Here is a 17202-nt window from a genome sequence, read left to right on the forward strand (position 1 = left end):
AGGTGGGTTGTCGGGGCTGGGCTCTCCCGGGGGAAGGTGATTGGCCCGAGTGCCTGTCACTCAGAGTGAGGGAGGCGGGTTTCCGGGGCGGGCCCGGGCCTCAGTGGGACTCGGAGGTCGAGCAGTGTGTTTGAGCCGGGCGCCAGTGACGCTGCGCTGGAGCCGGTGGGAGCGGTCGCCTGGTTTTATGCTCCGGGGGGTGGGGGGGATATAGATATGTGAAGAGAAAAAGGTTAGTAAAGACAAACGTAGGTATCCTGCAGTCAGAATCAGGGGAAGTCATAACTGGGAACAAAGAAATGGCAGACCAATTGAACAAGTACTTTGGTTCGGTATTCACTAAGGAGGACATAAACAACCTTCCGGATATAAAAGGGGTCAGAAGGTCGAGTAAGAAGGAGGAACTGAGGGAATTCCTTATTAGTCGGGAAATTGTGTTGGGAAAATTGATGGGATTGAAGGCCGATAAATCCTCAGGGCCTGATGTACTGCATCCCAGAGTACTTAAGGAGGTGGAAATAGCGGATGCATTGACAGTCAATTTCCAACATTCCATAGACTCTGGATCAGTTCCTATGGAGTGGAGGGTAGCCAATGTAACCTCACTTTTTAAAAAAGGAGGGAGAGAGAAAACAGGGAATTATAGACCGGTTAGCCTGACCTCAGTAGTGGGTAAAATGATGGAATCAATTATTAAGGATGTCATAGCAGCGCATTTGGAAAGAGGTGACATATGTCCAAGTCAGCATGGATTTATGAAAGGGAAATCATGCTTGACAAATCTGGAATTTTTTGAGGATGTTTCCAGTAGAGTGGACAAGGGAGAACCAGTTGATGTGATGTATTTGGTCTTTCAGAAGGCTTTCGACAAGGTCCCACACAAGAGATTAATGTGCAAAGTTAAAGTACATGGGATTGGGGGTAGTGTGCTGATATGGATTGACAACTGGTTGGCAGACAGGAAGCAAAGAGTAGGAGTAAATGGGTACTTTTCAGAATGGCAGGCAGTGACTAGTGGGGTACCACAAGGTTCTGTGCTGGGGCCCCAGCTGTTTACATTGTACATTAATGATTTAGATGAGGGGATTAAATGTAGTCTCTCCAAATTTGCAGATGACACTGAGTTGGGTGGCAGTGTGAGCTGTGAGGAGGATGCTATGAGGTTGCAGAATGACTTGGATAGGTTAGGTGAGTGGGCAAATGTATGGCAGATAAAGTATAATGTGGATAAATGTGAGGTTATCCACTTTGGTGGTAAAAACAGAGACAGACTATTATCTGAATGGTGACAGATTAGTAAAAGGGGAGGTGCAATGAGACCTGGGTGTCATGGTACATCAGTCATTGAAGGTTGGCATGCAGATAAAGCAGGTGGTTAAGAAAGTAAATGGCATGTTGGCCTTCATAGCAAGGGGATTTGAGTACAGGGGCAGGGAGGTGTTGCTACAGTTGTACAGGGCCTTGGTGAGACCACACCTGGAGTATTGTGAACAGTTTTGGTCTCCTAATCTGAGGAAGGACATTCTTGCTATTGAGGGAGTGCAGCGAAGGTTCACCAGACTGATTCCCGGGATGGCGGGACTGACATATCAAGAAAGACTGTATCAACTGGGCTTGTATTACTGGAGTTCAGAAGAATGAGAGGGGATCTCATAGAAACGTTTAAAATTCTGACTGGTTTAGAGAGGTTAGATGCAGGAAGAATGTTTCCAATGTTGGGGAAGTCCAGGGGTCACAGTCTAAGGATAAGGGGTAAGCCATTTAGGACCGAGATGAGGAGAAACTTCTTCACCCAGAGAGTGGTGAACCTGTGGAATTCTCTACCACAGAAAGTAGTTGAGGCAAATTCACTAAATATATTCAAAAAGGAGTTAGATGTAGTCCTTACTACTGGGGGGATCAAGGGGTATGGCGAGCAAGCAGGAATGGGGTACTGAAGTTGCATGTTCAGCCATGAACTCATTGAATGGCGGTGCAGGCTCGAAGGGCCGAATGGCCTACTCCTGCACCTATTTTCTATGTTTCTATGGGGGGTGAGGGCCGGGGTAAGGGGGATGAAGGTGAGGGTTGGGGTAAGGGGGGATGGGGGGCGAGGGCTGGGGGATGGTGGTGAGGAATGGGGGATGAGGAGGAGGGGGAAATTGGAGGGTTAGGATGGGGGGACGAGGGTTGGAGTGAGGGCTGGGGTAAGGGGGGGTGGGTGTGAGGACTGGGGGGAATGGGAGGGTTAGGATGGGGGATGAGGGTTGGAGTGAGGGCTGGGGTAAGGGAGGGATGGTGGATGAGGGCTGGGGTAAGGGGGGGATGGTGGGTGAGGGCTGGGGTAAGGGGTGGATGGGAGGTGGGGGCTGGGGTCAGGGGTGGATGGGAGGTGGGGGCTGGGGTAAGGGGTGGATGAGTGGTGGATGGGAGGTGAGGGCTGGGGTAAGGGGGGGATGGGAGGTGAGGGCTTGGGTAAGGGGGGGATGGGAGGTGAGAGCTGGGGTAAGGGGGGGATGGGAGGTGAGGGCTGGGATGAGGGAGGCGTTGGGAGGTGAGGGCTGGGATGAGGGGAGGGGAGATTGAAGAGGAGAGGAGGGTTATGTGTTTGCTCCAGTCTGTACTATATATAAAACGTGTTTAATTTTGTTGTGGATCGTTACAGAGGGGAAACTCATTGAAATTGTGTTTGCAATGACAGGGTCTGCTGCCTAGTGAGTGAGCCACAGTCCTGGCTAGTGGGTACAGGATGTGCTGCAGAGGGGACAGATCGAATGTTTAATCTATTGGAAGGAAATGCACCTAATTACGTACCTGCCAAGTCTGTTATTTGGAATGGGCACGATATAACGTATAATTTTTAAATTAACAAAACGCAGCCGTGCCTTCAGCTGCCTGTACCCTGAGCTCTGGATTCTCTCCCTAAGCCTCTCTGCCTCTCTACCCCTCTCCTTTAAAGCGCTCCTTAAAACCTACCACTTTTCGCAGCTTTTGGTCACCTGTCTTAATATCTCCTCATGTGGCTCAGTGTTGACACCAATTCAATAAAGAAGTGGGGTGAAATGAAACTTTTTTTTAAACACAGCGAGTTGTTGTGATCTGGAACTACTTTTGAAGTGTACTTGTGGTTGTAATGTGGGAAACATGGCCGTCAATCTGCACACGGCAAGCTCCCACAAACAGCGACCAAATAATATGTATTTGTTGATGTTGGTTGAGAGATAAATATTGGCCAGGGCATTGTGGATAACTTCCCCTGCTTTTCAAAATAGTGCCATGAGATCTTTTACATCCACCTGAGGGGGTAGACGGGCGCTCGGTTTAAGAGTTTATCTGAAAGACGGCACCTCCGACAGTGCAGTGCTCCCTCAGCACTGCATTGGTGTGTCAGCCTAGATTTTGTGCTCAAGGTTCTGGAGCAGGACTTAAACCCATTACCTTCGGAGTCTTAAAAAAACAAATTGGTAATACGGAAACATAGACAGGAGTAGTTGGGGGCAAGTCTTGGTGCAATTACCTCTCTCCTGTCACACTCTATGAAGGCACAGTTTTAAGAGGATAACTTCTTTACCCAGAGAGTGTTGAGAATGTGGAATTCGCTGCCGCATGGAGTTGTTGAGGAGAATAGCATAGATGCAATTAAGGGGAAACTAGGTTCTTTATTATTCTTTATTGTCATCCTTTATTATCAGGGTCACCCCCCCCCCCTTTACCATTCGAGCCTGCTCCCCCGTTCAATAAGATCATGGTTAATCTTTGACCTTAACTCTACTTTCCCGCCCAATCCCCATATCCCTTGATTTCCCCCAGAGTCCAAAAATCTATCAATCTCAGCCTTAAATATACTCAGAGACTCGGCATCCATAGCCTTTTGGGTTAGAGAATTCCAAAGATTCAAATCCCTCTCAGCGAAGAAATTTCTCCTCATTTCGGTCTTAAATGACCGACCGCTTATCCTGAGACTATGTCCCCTGGTTCTAGACTCTCCAGACAGGGGAAACAACCTCTCAGCATCTACCCTGTCAATCTCCCTCAGAATCTTGTGTTTCAATGAGAACACCTCTCTTTCTTCTTAACTCCGGAGCGTATGGGCCCAATGTACATTGGGGAAGGGGGATGGGATGAGGAGGGGAAATGGTGAGGTGGAGGAGGGATGCAAATAATCCCCATAATATAATGGAGGGTAATCTTAGTCATGGGTTAAAGACAATCTGTGCATGGGATCTTCTGTTTTTGTGAGGAGGGCTGTCATCTATTGTAAGGTGTGTATGTGTGTGCTTAAATTAGACTTGTAGTGTGAAGAATCTGCTCGTAGCTGGAGTATGGGTAAGAAATGATGGAGTCAGCAACAACAGGAAATGATGCTGTATCAGGACTATCTCAGTCACACACTGTCGCTGACTTGTGTCTGACAGTTTCTAACAGAGGACATGTCATGCTGCAATAATGGTGTGTGTTAATCCCGTAGAAAGAAAGACTATATCGTGTTTTTCACAAGCTCAGGACATCCCAAAGTGCTTTACAGCCAATGAAGTACTTTTGAAGCGTAGTCAGTGTTGTAAAGTAGGAATGGCAGCAGCCAATTTGCGCACAGCAGGATCCCACAAACAGCAATGTGACAATGACCAGCTCATCTGTTTTAGTGATGTTGGTTGAAGGATAAATATTGACCCAGGATACTGGGGAGAACTCCCCTGCTCTCCTTCCCAGTAGGAAACTTGGTGTTGCCTGACTTTGCATTTTATTTAAATTTCAGGATATCTTGTGAGCTGGAGGAGGGCAGGAATCTTACTGTGAATCTAATGTTGTTGAAGTATAGAAAGCTCAGTACTTCTGTTCATAGTTCAGCTGATTCTGCATGACTTAACTCAGTATGTCCTGGCTCAGTGTGATTGGGACAGTCATGCCACATACTGTGTTGATGCAAAGCAGTTTGAGATTGATGGCGAGGGGAGATGTGCAGAGTTACGTTGAAGATCAATAGTTTCCATTGACCATGGGCCAGGAGAGAGTTTGACTCCACTTCAGCTTTGTATCAACTGCACCATTATGAAGTGAGGTTAAAACAGTTGGTCCAGCTAAGAATTTATTTTAAAATTCACATTTTAATCCTTCTAATTTTAACAGAGCCCCGACTCTGCTGTCAGCACCTAGAATCGTAGAAAAACACAGCACACGAGGAGGCCATTCGGTCCATCGTGCATGTGCTGGCTCTTTGAAAGAGCTGTCCCATTAGTCTCACTCCCCTGCTCTTACTCCAGAGCCCTGTGAATGTCTCCTAGTCAACAATTTATCCAATTCTCTATTGAATCTGCTTCCACCACCCTTTCAGGCAGGGCACTCCAGATCACCATAACTCGCTGTGCAAAAATGTATCCCCTCATTTACACCCTGAACTCACTGCCTCAGAGAGCTGTGGAAGCTGGGATATTGAATACATTTAAGACAGAAATAGACAGTTCCTTAAACGATAAGGGAATAAGGGGTTATGGGGAACGGGCAGGGAGGTGGACCCGAGTCCATGATCAGATCAGCCATGATCATATTGAATGGTGGAGCAGGCTCAAGGGGCCGTATGGCCTACTCCTGCTCCTATTTCTTATGTTATACCAGACAAGAGTACACGTAAATATTATTCATATGGACTTCAAATAAGAAGATAAATGAAATGAAAGCATGTAATCACGACTATTGTAAAACCAATCGACCAATCTATTCAATTCATTAGTAAGAAAAACTGATGTAAATAATTAACCTGTTAACCTGTGGATTCTTTCATGGCATAAAACTGGAAAATTAATGCACAAGGTTATTCACAACTGACTTTACACAGGATGTACGGCACAGAAACAGGCCTTTCGGCACAACTAGTCCGTGCTAGCGTTTATGCTCCACTCGCACCTCCTCCTGTCTTTCCTCATCTAAATCTAACAACATAATCCTCTGCTCCCTTCTCCCTCTTATGCTTGTCCTGATATTAATATCGCATTTCTTGTATCGTCCTTGTAAATCTTCTCTGCGTCCTCTCCAGTGCCTCTATATCCTTTTTATAATCTGGTGACCAGAACTGCACGCAGTACTCTGCAAATATGGTCTAACCAAGGTTTGATACAGGTTCAGCATAACGGCCCTACTTTTCAATTCTATCCCTCTAGAAATAAAGCCTAGTGCTTGGTTTGCTTTTTTATGGCCTTGCTAACCTGTGGCACAACTTTTAGTGATTGGTGTATCTGTACTCCAAGATCCCTTTGTTCCTCTACCCCACCCAGACTTGCACCTTCCAAGTAATAAGTGACCTTCCTATTCTTCCTACCAAAATGTACTGCCTCGCATTTATGTGTTGAACTTCATTTGCCAATTATTTGCCCATTCTGCAAGTTAATTAATGTCCTCCTGTAATTTGTCGCATTTCTCAGTATTCACTCTTCCCCCCCCCCCCCCCCCCCGCAAATTTGGTACCATCCGCAAATTTAGAAATTGTGTTTTTGATTTCAAAGTCTAAATAGTTAATATGAACAGCAGTGGTCCCAGCCCTGATCCTTGTGGAAGACCATTACCCACCATCTGCCACTGTGAATAGCTACCCTTTACTGCCACTCTCTGCATTCTGTCTTGCAGCCAGCTTGCATCCCATTTTGCCACTTGTCACGTGACACTCTATTGTCTGACCTTATTCATTAGTCTATTATGGGGTACCTTATCGAAGGCCTTTCAAAAATCTAGATAAATTAAACCTACTCCATTACCATTGTCTACTCTCTCTGTTACTACTTTAAAACATTCAATAAGTTTAGTCAAGCAGAGTTTTCCCTTTTTTGAAATCCATGCTGACTATTCATTATTATACTTTTTATTTCTAGACGTTCTATTTTCTCCTTTAGTAGGGATTCCATTATTTTTTCCAACCACCGATGTTAAGCTGACTAGTCTGTAATTATCTAGACATGTTCTATTCTCCTCCTTAAATATAGATACTCCGTTAGCTGTTTGCCAGTCCTCTGGCAATACACCTTTTTCTGAAGAATTATTAAATATGTGCAGTAATGTCTCTGATATCTCTTCCTTAGATTCTTTTAAAATACGTGGATGCCAGGGGTTTTATCCTGAGTTTGATTAGTTTATTTAATGTATCCCCTTTCTTTATTTTAAATGCATTTCTCATTACTCATGTCATGTCCACTTGTTCTATCTAAATACCGAAGCAAAATAATGATTTAATATTTCTGCCATCTCGCTATCGTTACTTGTGGCCTTGCCTGTCTATCCTTTAGTGGCCCTATTCTCACCCAACCTTCCTTTTCTATTACCTTCCTGTAAAATATTTAATTTTGTTTTATGTTCCTTGATAATTTCACTTCATATTTCCTCTTTGCCTTCCTAATTTTTTTTTTTACTTCTCTCCTGATCTCCTTTGTATTCTCCCTTATCATGCCCTACCCTGTTGTTTATCTACTTAATGTATGCTTCTTTCCTTACCCTCAATTGGTCAAATCACTTTCAATCACCTGATGCCCCAAATCATTTCCACCATCTACAAGGTACAAGTCAGGAATGTGATGGAATACTCTCCACGTACCTGGATGAGTGCAGCTGCAGCACCACTCAAGATGCTCGACACCATTCAGGATAAAGCAGCCGCTTGATTGGCACCCCACCCACCACCTTCATCATTCACTCCCTTCACCACTTTCGCACTGGGAGGGAGGAACTATCACTAAAGTAGTAGTACTCGGTAAAATAATGGGACTAAAGGCGGACAAGTCTCTTGGACCTGATGGCTTGCATTGTAGGGTCCTAAAAGAAGTGGCTGCAGAGATAGTAGCGGCATTGGTTGTAATCTACCAAAATTCCCTGGATTCTGGGGAGGTCCCAACGGATTGGAAAACCACAAATGTAACGCCCTATTTAAAAAAGGAGGCAGACAAAAAGCAGGAAATATAGACCATTTAGCCTAACATCTGTCGTTCGGAAAATGTTGGGAGTCCATTATTAAGCAAGCAGTAGCAGGACATTTGGAAAAGCATAATTCAATCAAGCAGAGTCAGCATGGGTTTATGAAGGGGAAATCATGTTTGACAAATTTGCTGGTGTTCTTTGAGGATGTAACGAGCAGGGTGGATAAGGGGGAACCAGTGTATTTGGATTTCCAGAAGGCATTTGATAACGTGCCATGTAAAAGGTTACTGCACAAGATAGAAGTTCCCGGGGTTATCATGGATTGAGGATTGGCTAACGAACAGAAAACAGAGAGTCGAAATAAATGGATTATTTTCCGGTTGGCAAATGGTAACTCGTGGGGTGCTGCAGGGATCGGTGCTGGGGCCTCAACTATTTACAATCTATATTAATGACTTGGATGAAGGGACCGAATGTAATGTAGCCAATTTGCTGATGATACAAAAAGGATGGGAGAGCAAATTGTGAGGAGAGGAGACACATGAAATCTGCAAAGAGATATAGACAGGCTGAGTGAGTGGGCAAACATTTGGCAGGTGGAATACAATGTGATACAATGTGAGGTTGTCCACTTTGGCAGAAAAAATAGAAAAGGTCATTGCAATTTTTCTCCATTTAAATTATAGAGTGCTGCAGTACAGAGGGACCTGGGGTCCTTGTGCATGAAACGCAAAGTTAGTATGCAGGTACAGCAAGTGATCAGGCAGGCAAATGGAATGTTGGTCTTTATTGCAAGGGGGATAGAGTATAAAAGCAGAGAAGTCCTGCTACAACTGTACAGGGTATTGGTGAGGCCACACCTGGAGTACTGCGTACAGTTTTGGGCTTCGTATTTAAGGATTATACTTACATTGGAGGCTGTTCAGTGAAGGCTCACTAGGTTGATTCTGGAGATGAGAGGGTTGACTTATGAAGGTAGGTTGAGTAGGTTGGGCCTATACCCATTGGAGTTTAGAAGAATGAGAGGTGATCTTATCGAAACATATGATATGAAGGGGGCTCGACAAGGTGGATGCAGAGAGGATATTTCCATTCATAGGGGAAACTAAAATTGGGGGACATAGTCTTCGAATAAGGGGCCACCCATTTAAAACTGAGATTAGAAGGAATTTCTTCTGAGGGTTGTAAATCTGTGGAATTCTCCATCCCAGAGAGCTGTGGAGACGAGGTCATTGAATATATTTAAGGTGGAGATAGACAGATTTTTGAGTGATAAGGGAGTAAAAGATTATGGGGAGTGGGCAGGAAAGTGGAGCTGAGTCCATGATCAGATCAGCCATGATCTTATTGAATGGCGGAGCAAGCTCGAGGGGCCAGGTGGCCGACTCCTGCTCCTATTTCTTATGTTATGTTCTTAATTAGAGACCCTGTCCCTTTTATTGATGAATTTAAAATGTCTATATTAAAATGTGAGCCAGTGGGTTGTGAGCCCCAGAGCCTTGTGTCCACTAAGGGCAATAAAGGCCCCCAGCCTTCCCTGGCCCCAGGCGCTGAACAAGGGACTGCACAAAGTCGTGCGCTGCGGCTCAAGTCCCGCCCCTCGGGCTGCCCGATTGTTGGTTGGAGGACCCGCTGGCTCGCTGCTCCAGGCCGCTCCACTCGCTCCCCATTGGTCGGAAGCTCCCGTCAATCAGGCCGTTGTCCCATGACACGTGTCCTTCGAGCGCGCTCCGTCAAACTGGTGGAAACTGGTCTCGGGACCCGGATGTACGGACTATCGGGTTTGGATTTCCCTTTATTCTCCCTATCTCCCCCATCAAGAAGGAAAAAATGTTGGAGATGATGTAATGGGTTTGGATTTTAGCATGGGGAGTAGGCATAATGTGTGTGATAGGGATTTACAGCTGTGGGGACACCAGAGAGGAATGTGTGTACCATAGAAACTAGAATTGACTGTTCTGAATTTCTATCCTGTCCTCAGTGATGATTTTTGTAAACTCCTTTTACAGGGGATTAGAAAGGGAAGATTTGTAGATGGGAAACTCACACCAAACATCACCAAGATCTGACAGTCACTCAATCCACCGCAACATGAATATCATCGGCCTTTGAATGTGGAAAGAGAAATGTTTGTCTCTTGTCTGTGGGAAAAGCGTGAGCCGATCAAAAGTGGCAGTAAGGAATGCAAAATTCCGAAGGGGCTTTACCCGCTGCCCGAAACACCAACAACAACCTCAAAAAAACACTATCGGATTTGTCAAGTACAATTTCCCCTTCATAAATCCGTGTTGATTCTGCCCAATCCTTTTATTACTTCCGAAGTGCCCTGTTACCACGTGTTTAATAATAGATTCCAGCATTTTCTCTACTACTGATTTCATGGCTACTGCTACTGCACGGCTTAGATACAGAGTAAATCTCACTCCATCCTATCCCAAACAACACCAGGGTTGATAGAGTAAATCACAGTCTACAATATCCCAAATACTCCCAGGGCACGTACAGCATGGGTTAGATACAGAGTAAAGCTCCGTCTACACAGTCCCATCAAACACTCCCCAGGCAGGTACAGTACAGGTTAGACACAGAGTATATCTTCCTCTACTCTGCCTCAAGTACTCCCAGGACATGTACAACACGGGTCAGATACAGAGAAATCTCCACCCATGACTAGACCACACCCACTGACTGCTTAACCAGAAGGCAATGCAGGTCAGCGAGCACAGGGGTGATGGGTGAGCTTGACTTGTTGCGAGTTAGGGCATGGGCAGCCGAGTTTTGGATCAACTCTAGTTTATGTCGGGTAGAATGTGGGAGGAGTGCGTTAGAATCGTCATGTCCAGAGGTGACAAAGGCGTGGATGACCTGAGGCAAGAGTGTAGACGGGCGATGTTTCAGAGGTGGATTAAGCAATCTTAGTTATGCTGCGCATAGGATATGTGGTCAAAAACTAATTTCGGGGTCAAGTATGACACCAAGGTTGCGAATAGTCTGGTTGAGCATCAGACAGAAGATGGAGTCGGTGGCTCAGGAACGGAGTTTGTGACAATGACAATTACAAATATTAAAATATTTCACAGGCTATCACGTGCAAAATGTGTGGACGAGTTTTTAAAATGAAATTGGTTCCAAAAATAGGTTAACTGATACAGAAAGTAACGGATTTCAAATATTATGCAAGACAGTCCAATAAAGGGTTGGTTCAAAGGATTTCCGCTGAGTTTACAGTGAGGCACTGCAGTTAAGTCCACTACAACCACAAGTCATGTACTCAAACGGAACAAGTTTGAGGTTTGATATGATAGAAGGCGAACTAGGTGAGAAGTGATATAAGTTAGAGTAAGAAAAAGCACTAAAATTGAACAGTCGGTAACAGAAAATCAACTACTCTCCTCTGATCACGGAGAAATATGGAAACATAGAAAATAGATGCAGGAGTAGTCCATTCGGTCCTTTGAGCCTGCACCACCATTCAATAAGATCATGGGTGATCCTTCACCTCAGTACCCCTTTCCTGCTTTCTCTCCATACCCCTTGATCCCTTTAGCCGCAAGGGCCATATCTAACTCCTTCTTGACTATATCCAATGAACTAGCATCAACAACTCTCTGCGGCAAATAATTCCACAGGTTAACAACTCTCTGAATGAAGAAGTTTCTCCTCAGCTCAGTCCTAAATGGCTTACCCCTTATCCTTAGATTATGTCCCCTGGGATCCCAGCAATGAGCCTTGCAGCACCCCACTAGTCACTGCCTGCCATTCTGGAAATGACCCATTAATCCCGACTCTCTGCTTCCTGTCTGCCAACTAGTTCTCTATCCACGTCAGTACATTACCCCCAATACCATGTGATTTAATTTTGCACACAAATGTCTTGTGTGGGACCTTGTCAAAAGCCTTTTGAAAGTCCAAATACACCACATCCACTGGTTCTCCCTTGTCCACTCTACGAGTTACATCCTCAAAAAATTCTAGAAGATTTCTCAAGCATGATTTCCCTTTCATAAATCCATGCTGACTTGGACCAATCCTGTCCCTGCTTTCCAAATGCGCTGCTATTATTTCTTTAATAATTGATTACAACATTTTCCCCACTACTGATGTCAGGCTAACCGGTCTATAATTCCCTGTTTCTCTCTCCATTCTTTTTTTTTTAACGTGGTGTTACATTAGCTACCCTCCAGTCCATAGGAACTGATCCAGTGTCGATAGACTGTTGGAAAATGATCACCAATGCATCCACTATTTCTAGTGCACTTCCTTAATTACTCTGGTATGCAGACTATCAGGCCCCAGGGATTTATCGGCCTTCAAACCTATCAATTTCCCTAACATAATTGCCCACCTAATAAAGATTTCCTTCAGTTCTTCCTTCTCACTAGATCCTCTGTCAGCTGGTATTTCCGGAAGGTTATTTGTGTTTTCCTTCGTGAAGACAGAACCAAAGTATTTGTTCAATTGGTCTGCCATTTCTTTGTTCCCCATTATAAATTCACCTGAAGCTGACTGCTAGGGAACCTACGTTTGTCTTCACTAATCTTTCTCCTCACATATCTATAGAAGCTTTTGCAGTCAGTGTTTATGTTCCCAGCAAGTTTCCACTTCTACTCTATTTTCCCCCTCCTAATTTAACACTTTGTCCTCCTCTGCTGGATTCTAAAGTTCTCCCAGTCCTCAGGTTTGTTTCTTTTTCTGGCCAATTTATATGCCTCTTTCTTGGATTTAACACTATCCTTAATTTCCCTTGTTAGCCACGGTTGAGCCACCTTCTCCGTTTTATTTTTACACCAGACAGGGATGTACAATTGTTGAAGTTCATCCATATGATCTTTAAATGTTTGCCATTGCCTATCCACCGTCAACCCTTTAAGTATCATTAGCCAGTCTATTCTAGCCAATTTACGTCTCATACCATCGAAGTTACCTTTTCTTAAGTTCAGGACCCTCGTCTCTGAATTAACTGTGTCACTCTCCATCTTGATAAGGAATTCTACCATATTATGGTCACCCTTCCCCAAGGGCCCTCGCACAACAGGATTGCTAATTAATCCTTTCTCATTACACATCACCCAGTCGAGGAAGTCCAGCCCTTTAGTTGGTTCCTCAATATATTGGTCGAGAAAACCATCTGTAATACACTCCAGGAAATCCTCCTCCACCGTATTGCTACCAGTTTGGTTAGTCCAATCTATATGTAGATTAAAGTCGCCCATGATAACTGCTGTACCTTTATTGCATGCATCCCTAATTTCTTGTTTGATGCTGTCCCCGACCTCACTCCTACTGTTTGGTGGTCTGTTCACAACTCCCACTAGCATGTTCTGCCCTTTGGTATTCCGCAGCTTCACCCATACAGATTCGACATCATCCAAACTAATGTCCTTCCTTACTATTGCGTTAATTTCCTCTTCAACCAGCAACGCTACCCCACCTCCATTTCCTTTCTGTCTATCCTTCCTGAATGCTGAATATCCCTGGATGTTGAGTTCCCAGCTTTGGTCACCCTGGAGCCATGACTCCGTGATGCCAATTATATCATATTCGTTAATTGCTGCCTTCGCAGTTAATTAGTCCACTTTATTACGAATACTCCTTGCATTGAGGCGCAGAGCCTTCAGGCTTGTCTTTTTAACACACTTTGCCCCTTTAGAATTGTGCTGCAATGTGGCCTTTTTTGATTTTTGCCTTGGGTTTCTCTGCCCTCCACTTTTACTTTTCTTCTTTCTCTCTTTTGCTTCAAATATTCGACACACTGTTTGAAACAACGCTGATTTATTTCATATTTATACACAATATTAATCCCTAGCTCATATATAGGGGTTATTAAGATCATCAAAAACAAGCAATAACTGCCAGAATGAACATGGTTCAGTGTCCAATGCAATCACAGTAAATCCTGCTCCAGTCAAAAATTCAGACTGGTAATGGCGGCGCTTTTGGCCAGCATGCCCCGCGGGGAGAATGTGCCGCACCGAGACACAGGAAGTCAGTGCGCAGGCGCGGATCGAGGCTGGGTTTGGAGCATGCGCTATTCGTGTAATGGCGGAAGAGACACGTTTCGCATTGGCTGCTCAGAATTGTCATTTTCAGCGGGTTGGAGGGGAGCAATGGATCAGCGGGGAGCTGACGAGGCTTCATAAACAACCGGTGCCCGCCGCCATCCCGGAATAATAACCGCAATATCGGCGGTTGCATCTTCGGGGCTTTCTCCCGCTCGCAAACCCAGGCTAACGGCGGCCATCTTGGTGCAGGAAAGTAGGTTCAGCAATGTACTGTTCAAGGAAACTATCCCGGATACACTCTATGAACACCTCCTCAAGACTACCCTGACCAATTTGCCTTGTCCAATCAACATGAAGTTTAAAATCACCCATAATTATTGCCGTTCCTTTATTGCAAGCCTCCATTATTTCTTGATTTATACTCCGTCCAACAGTGTAGCTACTGTTAGGGGGCCTATAGACTACACCCACCAGTGACTTTTTCCCTTTATTATTCCTTATCTCCACCCAAACTGATTCAATATCTTGATCCTCTGAGCAAATATCATTTCTCACTAACGCACTGATCCCATCCTTTATTAACAGAGCTACCCCACCTCCTTTTCCTTTCTGTCTGTTCTTCCGAATTGTCAAATACCCCTGAATATTCAGTTCCCAATCCTGGTCACCTTGCAACCACATCTCTGTAACGGCTATCAGATCATACCCATTTGTATCTATTTGTGCCGTCAACTCATCTATTTTGTTATGAATGTTATGTGCATTTAGACAGAGAGCTTTTAAATTTGTTTTTTTACCCTTTTTTCTTGCTTTTTTCCTCTGTCCTTCAAACTCACTTTCTACATTTTTGCTTTCTAATTCCAGCTTTACTTCCCTCCCTAATGAATCTATTTTCAGGTGCCCATCCCCCTACCAAGCTGGTTTCATCCCTCCCCAACAGCACTAGCAAATGCCCCCACGAGGATGTTAGTCCTGGCTCTGTTGAGATGCAACTCGTCCGGTTTGGACATGTCCCACCTCCCCTAGAAGCGGTCCCAATGCGTCAGGAATCTAAAGCCCTCCCTCCTGCACCATCTCTCCAGTCACGCAGTCATCTGCTCTATCTTCCTATTTCTGTACTCACTAGCTCATGTCACCGGGAATAATTTTAAATATTACACTAGACCCTGTCACTGTTTATAATTACACAAGACCTTGTCTCGGTTTATATTACATTTGACCCTGTCTCTGTTTATATTACACTAGACCCTGTTTTGTTTATATTCCACTAGACTCTGTCCCTGTTTATATTACACTAGACCCTGTCCCTGTTTATATTACACTGGATCCTGCCTCTGTTTATATTACATTAGACCCTGTCCCTGTTTATATTACACCAGACCCTGTCCCTGTTTATATTACATTAGACAGTATCTCTGTTTATAAATAGAAGTATAGAGTACGAAAGTGTGGATATTATGATGAACTTGTACAAAGCACTGGTTCGGCCTCAACTGGAGTATTGTGCCCAATTGTGGGCAACACACTTTAGGAATAATGTGAAGGCCTTAGAGAGGATGCAGAAAAGATTTACGAGAATGATTCCAGGGATGAGGGACTTCAGTTACCTGGACAGACTGAAGAAGCTGGGGTTGCAAGGGGGTTAGAGTATAAAAGCAGAGAAGTCCTGCTACAACTGTACAGGGTATTGATGAGGCCACACCTGGAGTACTGCATTCAGTTTTGGTCTCAGTGTTTAAGGAAGGATATACTTTCATTGGAGGCAGTTCAGAGAAGGTTCACTAGGTTGATTCCTGAGTTGAGGTGGTTGACCTATGAAGAAAGGTTGAGTAGTTTGGGCCTATACACATTGGAGTTCAGAAGAATGAGAAGTGATCTTATTGAAACATAAAAGATACTGAGGGGGCTTGACAAGGTAGATGCAGAGAGGATGTTTCCACTCATAGGGGAATCTTGAACCAGGGGGCATAGTTTCAGAATAAGGGGTTGCCCATTTAAAACTTAGATGAGGGGGAATTTCTTCTCTTGAGTGTTGTAAATCTGTGGAATTCTCTGCCCCGGAGAGCTGTGGAGGCTGGGTCATTGAATATATTTAAGGTGGAGATAGACAGATTTTTGAGCGATATGGGAGTAAAGGTTTATGTGGAGTGGGCAGGGAAGTGGAACTGAGTCCATGATCGGATCAGCCATGATCTTATTGAATGGTTGAGGACCAGAGGACACAGATTTAAGGTGATGGGCAAAAGAACCAAAGGCGACACAAGAAAAAACCTTTTTGCATAGCGAGTGGTTAATATCTGGAATGCACGGCCTGAAAGGGTGGTGGAGGCAGACTCAATCACGGCTTTCAAAAGGGAGTTGGATAAGTGCCTGAAAGAAAAACAGTTGCAGGGCTGTGGGGTAAGAGCGGGGGAGTGGAACTGGCTGAGGTGCTCTTGCAGAGAGCTGGCACGAGCTCGATGGGCCAAATGGTCTACTTCCATGCTGTAACCATTATCTGATTCTATGGTTCTAACTCTATTAGAATAAGCCTCTTCCCTTCTCCCTCATTTGCTGATCTTAAGTGCATCGATACTGGAAACACAGAGCGACCAATCCAGAGCCGCTCTGTATCAGAGTGGGCGCTGGATGCAGAAGTCGCTCCCTGGCCTCCTGTGTGGGTCTGTTTGTTGCATCAGTTTGAGCTGGAGTGGAGAGGGAGGGGTGAGGGCGGGGGAGGGGGGTTAGAAGCTGCTGGGTTTAATCCCCAGTACCTCTGAGCCCAGTCGGGTACACAACAATTTCCGATGAGAGACTGTCAACGGCGTTGGATTCTAGGGGAGATTAGGTTGCGAAACAGACACTAGGTTCCGCACAATGTGGAAGAGTATTGGTTTAGGAACAAGTACATCTGTAGAGGCTTTCAATGTACAGATTTGTTTTAATCTATTCTTGGGATGTGGGTGTCGCTAGTAAGGCCAGAATATATTTCCAATTTCCATTTGCCCCTTGACAAGGTGATGGTGCGCCTTCTTCTCGAACCGCTGCAGTCCGTGTGGTGACGGTCCTCCCACAATGCTGTTAGGTGAGGAGTTCCAGGATTTTCACCCAGTGACAATGTAGGAACGGTGATATATGCCCAAGTCAGGATGGTGGGAGACTTGGAGGGGAACTTGGAGGTGATGGATTTCCCAAGCACCTGGTGCCTTGGTCTATCTAAGTGGGAGAGATTGTGGGTTTGGGAGGTTCTGTCAAAGTTCTGGTCGAGTTGCAGATGTATAAAGTCCCTCCCCTTCACCTCACCCACCTCTCCCTCTACCCATCGAGGCCAGAGTCTTGTGTAGGC

At 44.9% G+C, this 17202-nt stretch overlaps 1 protein-coding gene across 1 annotated transcript in view; it reads left to right on the plus strand.

Annotated features, from left to right (window-relative positions):
* The window catches only part of LOC139273549 (zinc finger protein 850-like), a 700279-nt gene that overhangs the window by 145914 nt on the left and 537163 nt on the right, over positions 1–17202 (plus strand). The window lies entirely within an intron of this gene.

This window comes from Pristiophorus japonicus, chromosome 9, assembly GCF_044704955.1.
Source record: "Pristiophorus japonicus isolate sPriJap1 chromosome 9, sPriJap1.hap1, whole genome shotgun sequence".
Classification (NCBI taxonomy): Eukaryota; Metazoa; Chordata; class Chondrichthyes; family Pristiophoridae; genus Pristiophorus; species Pristiophorus japonicus.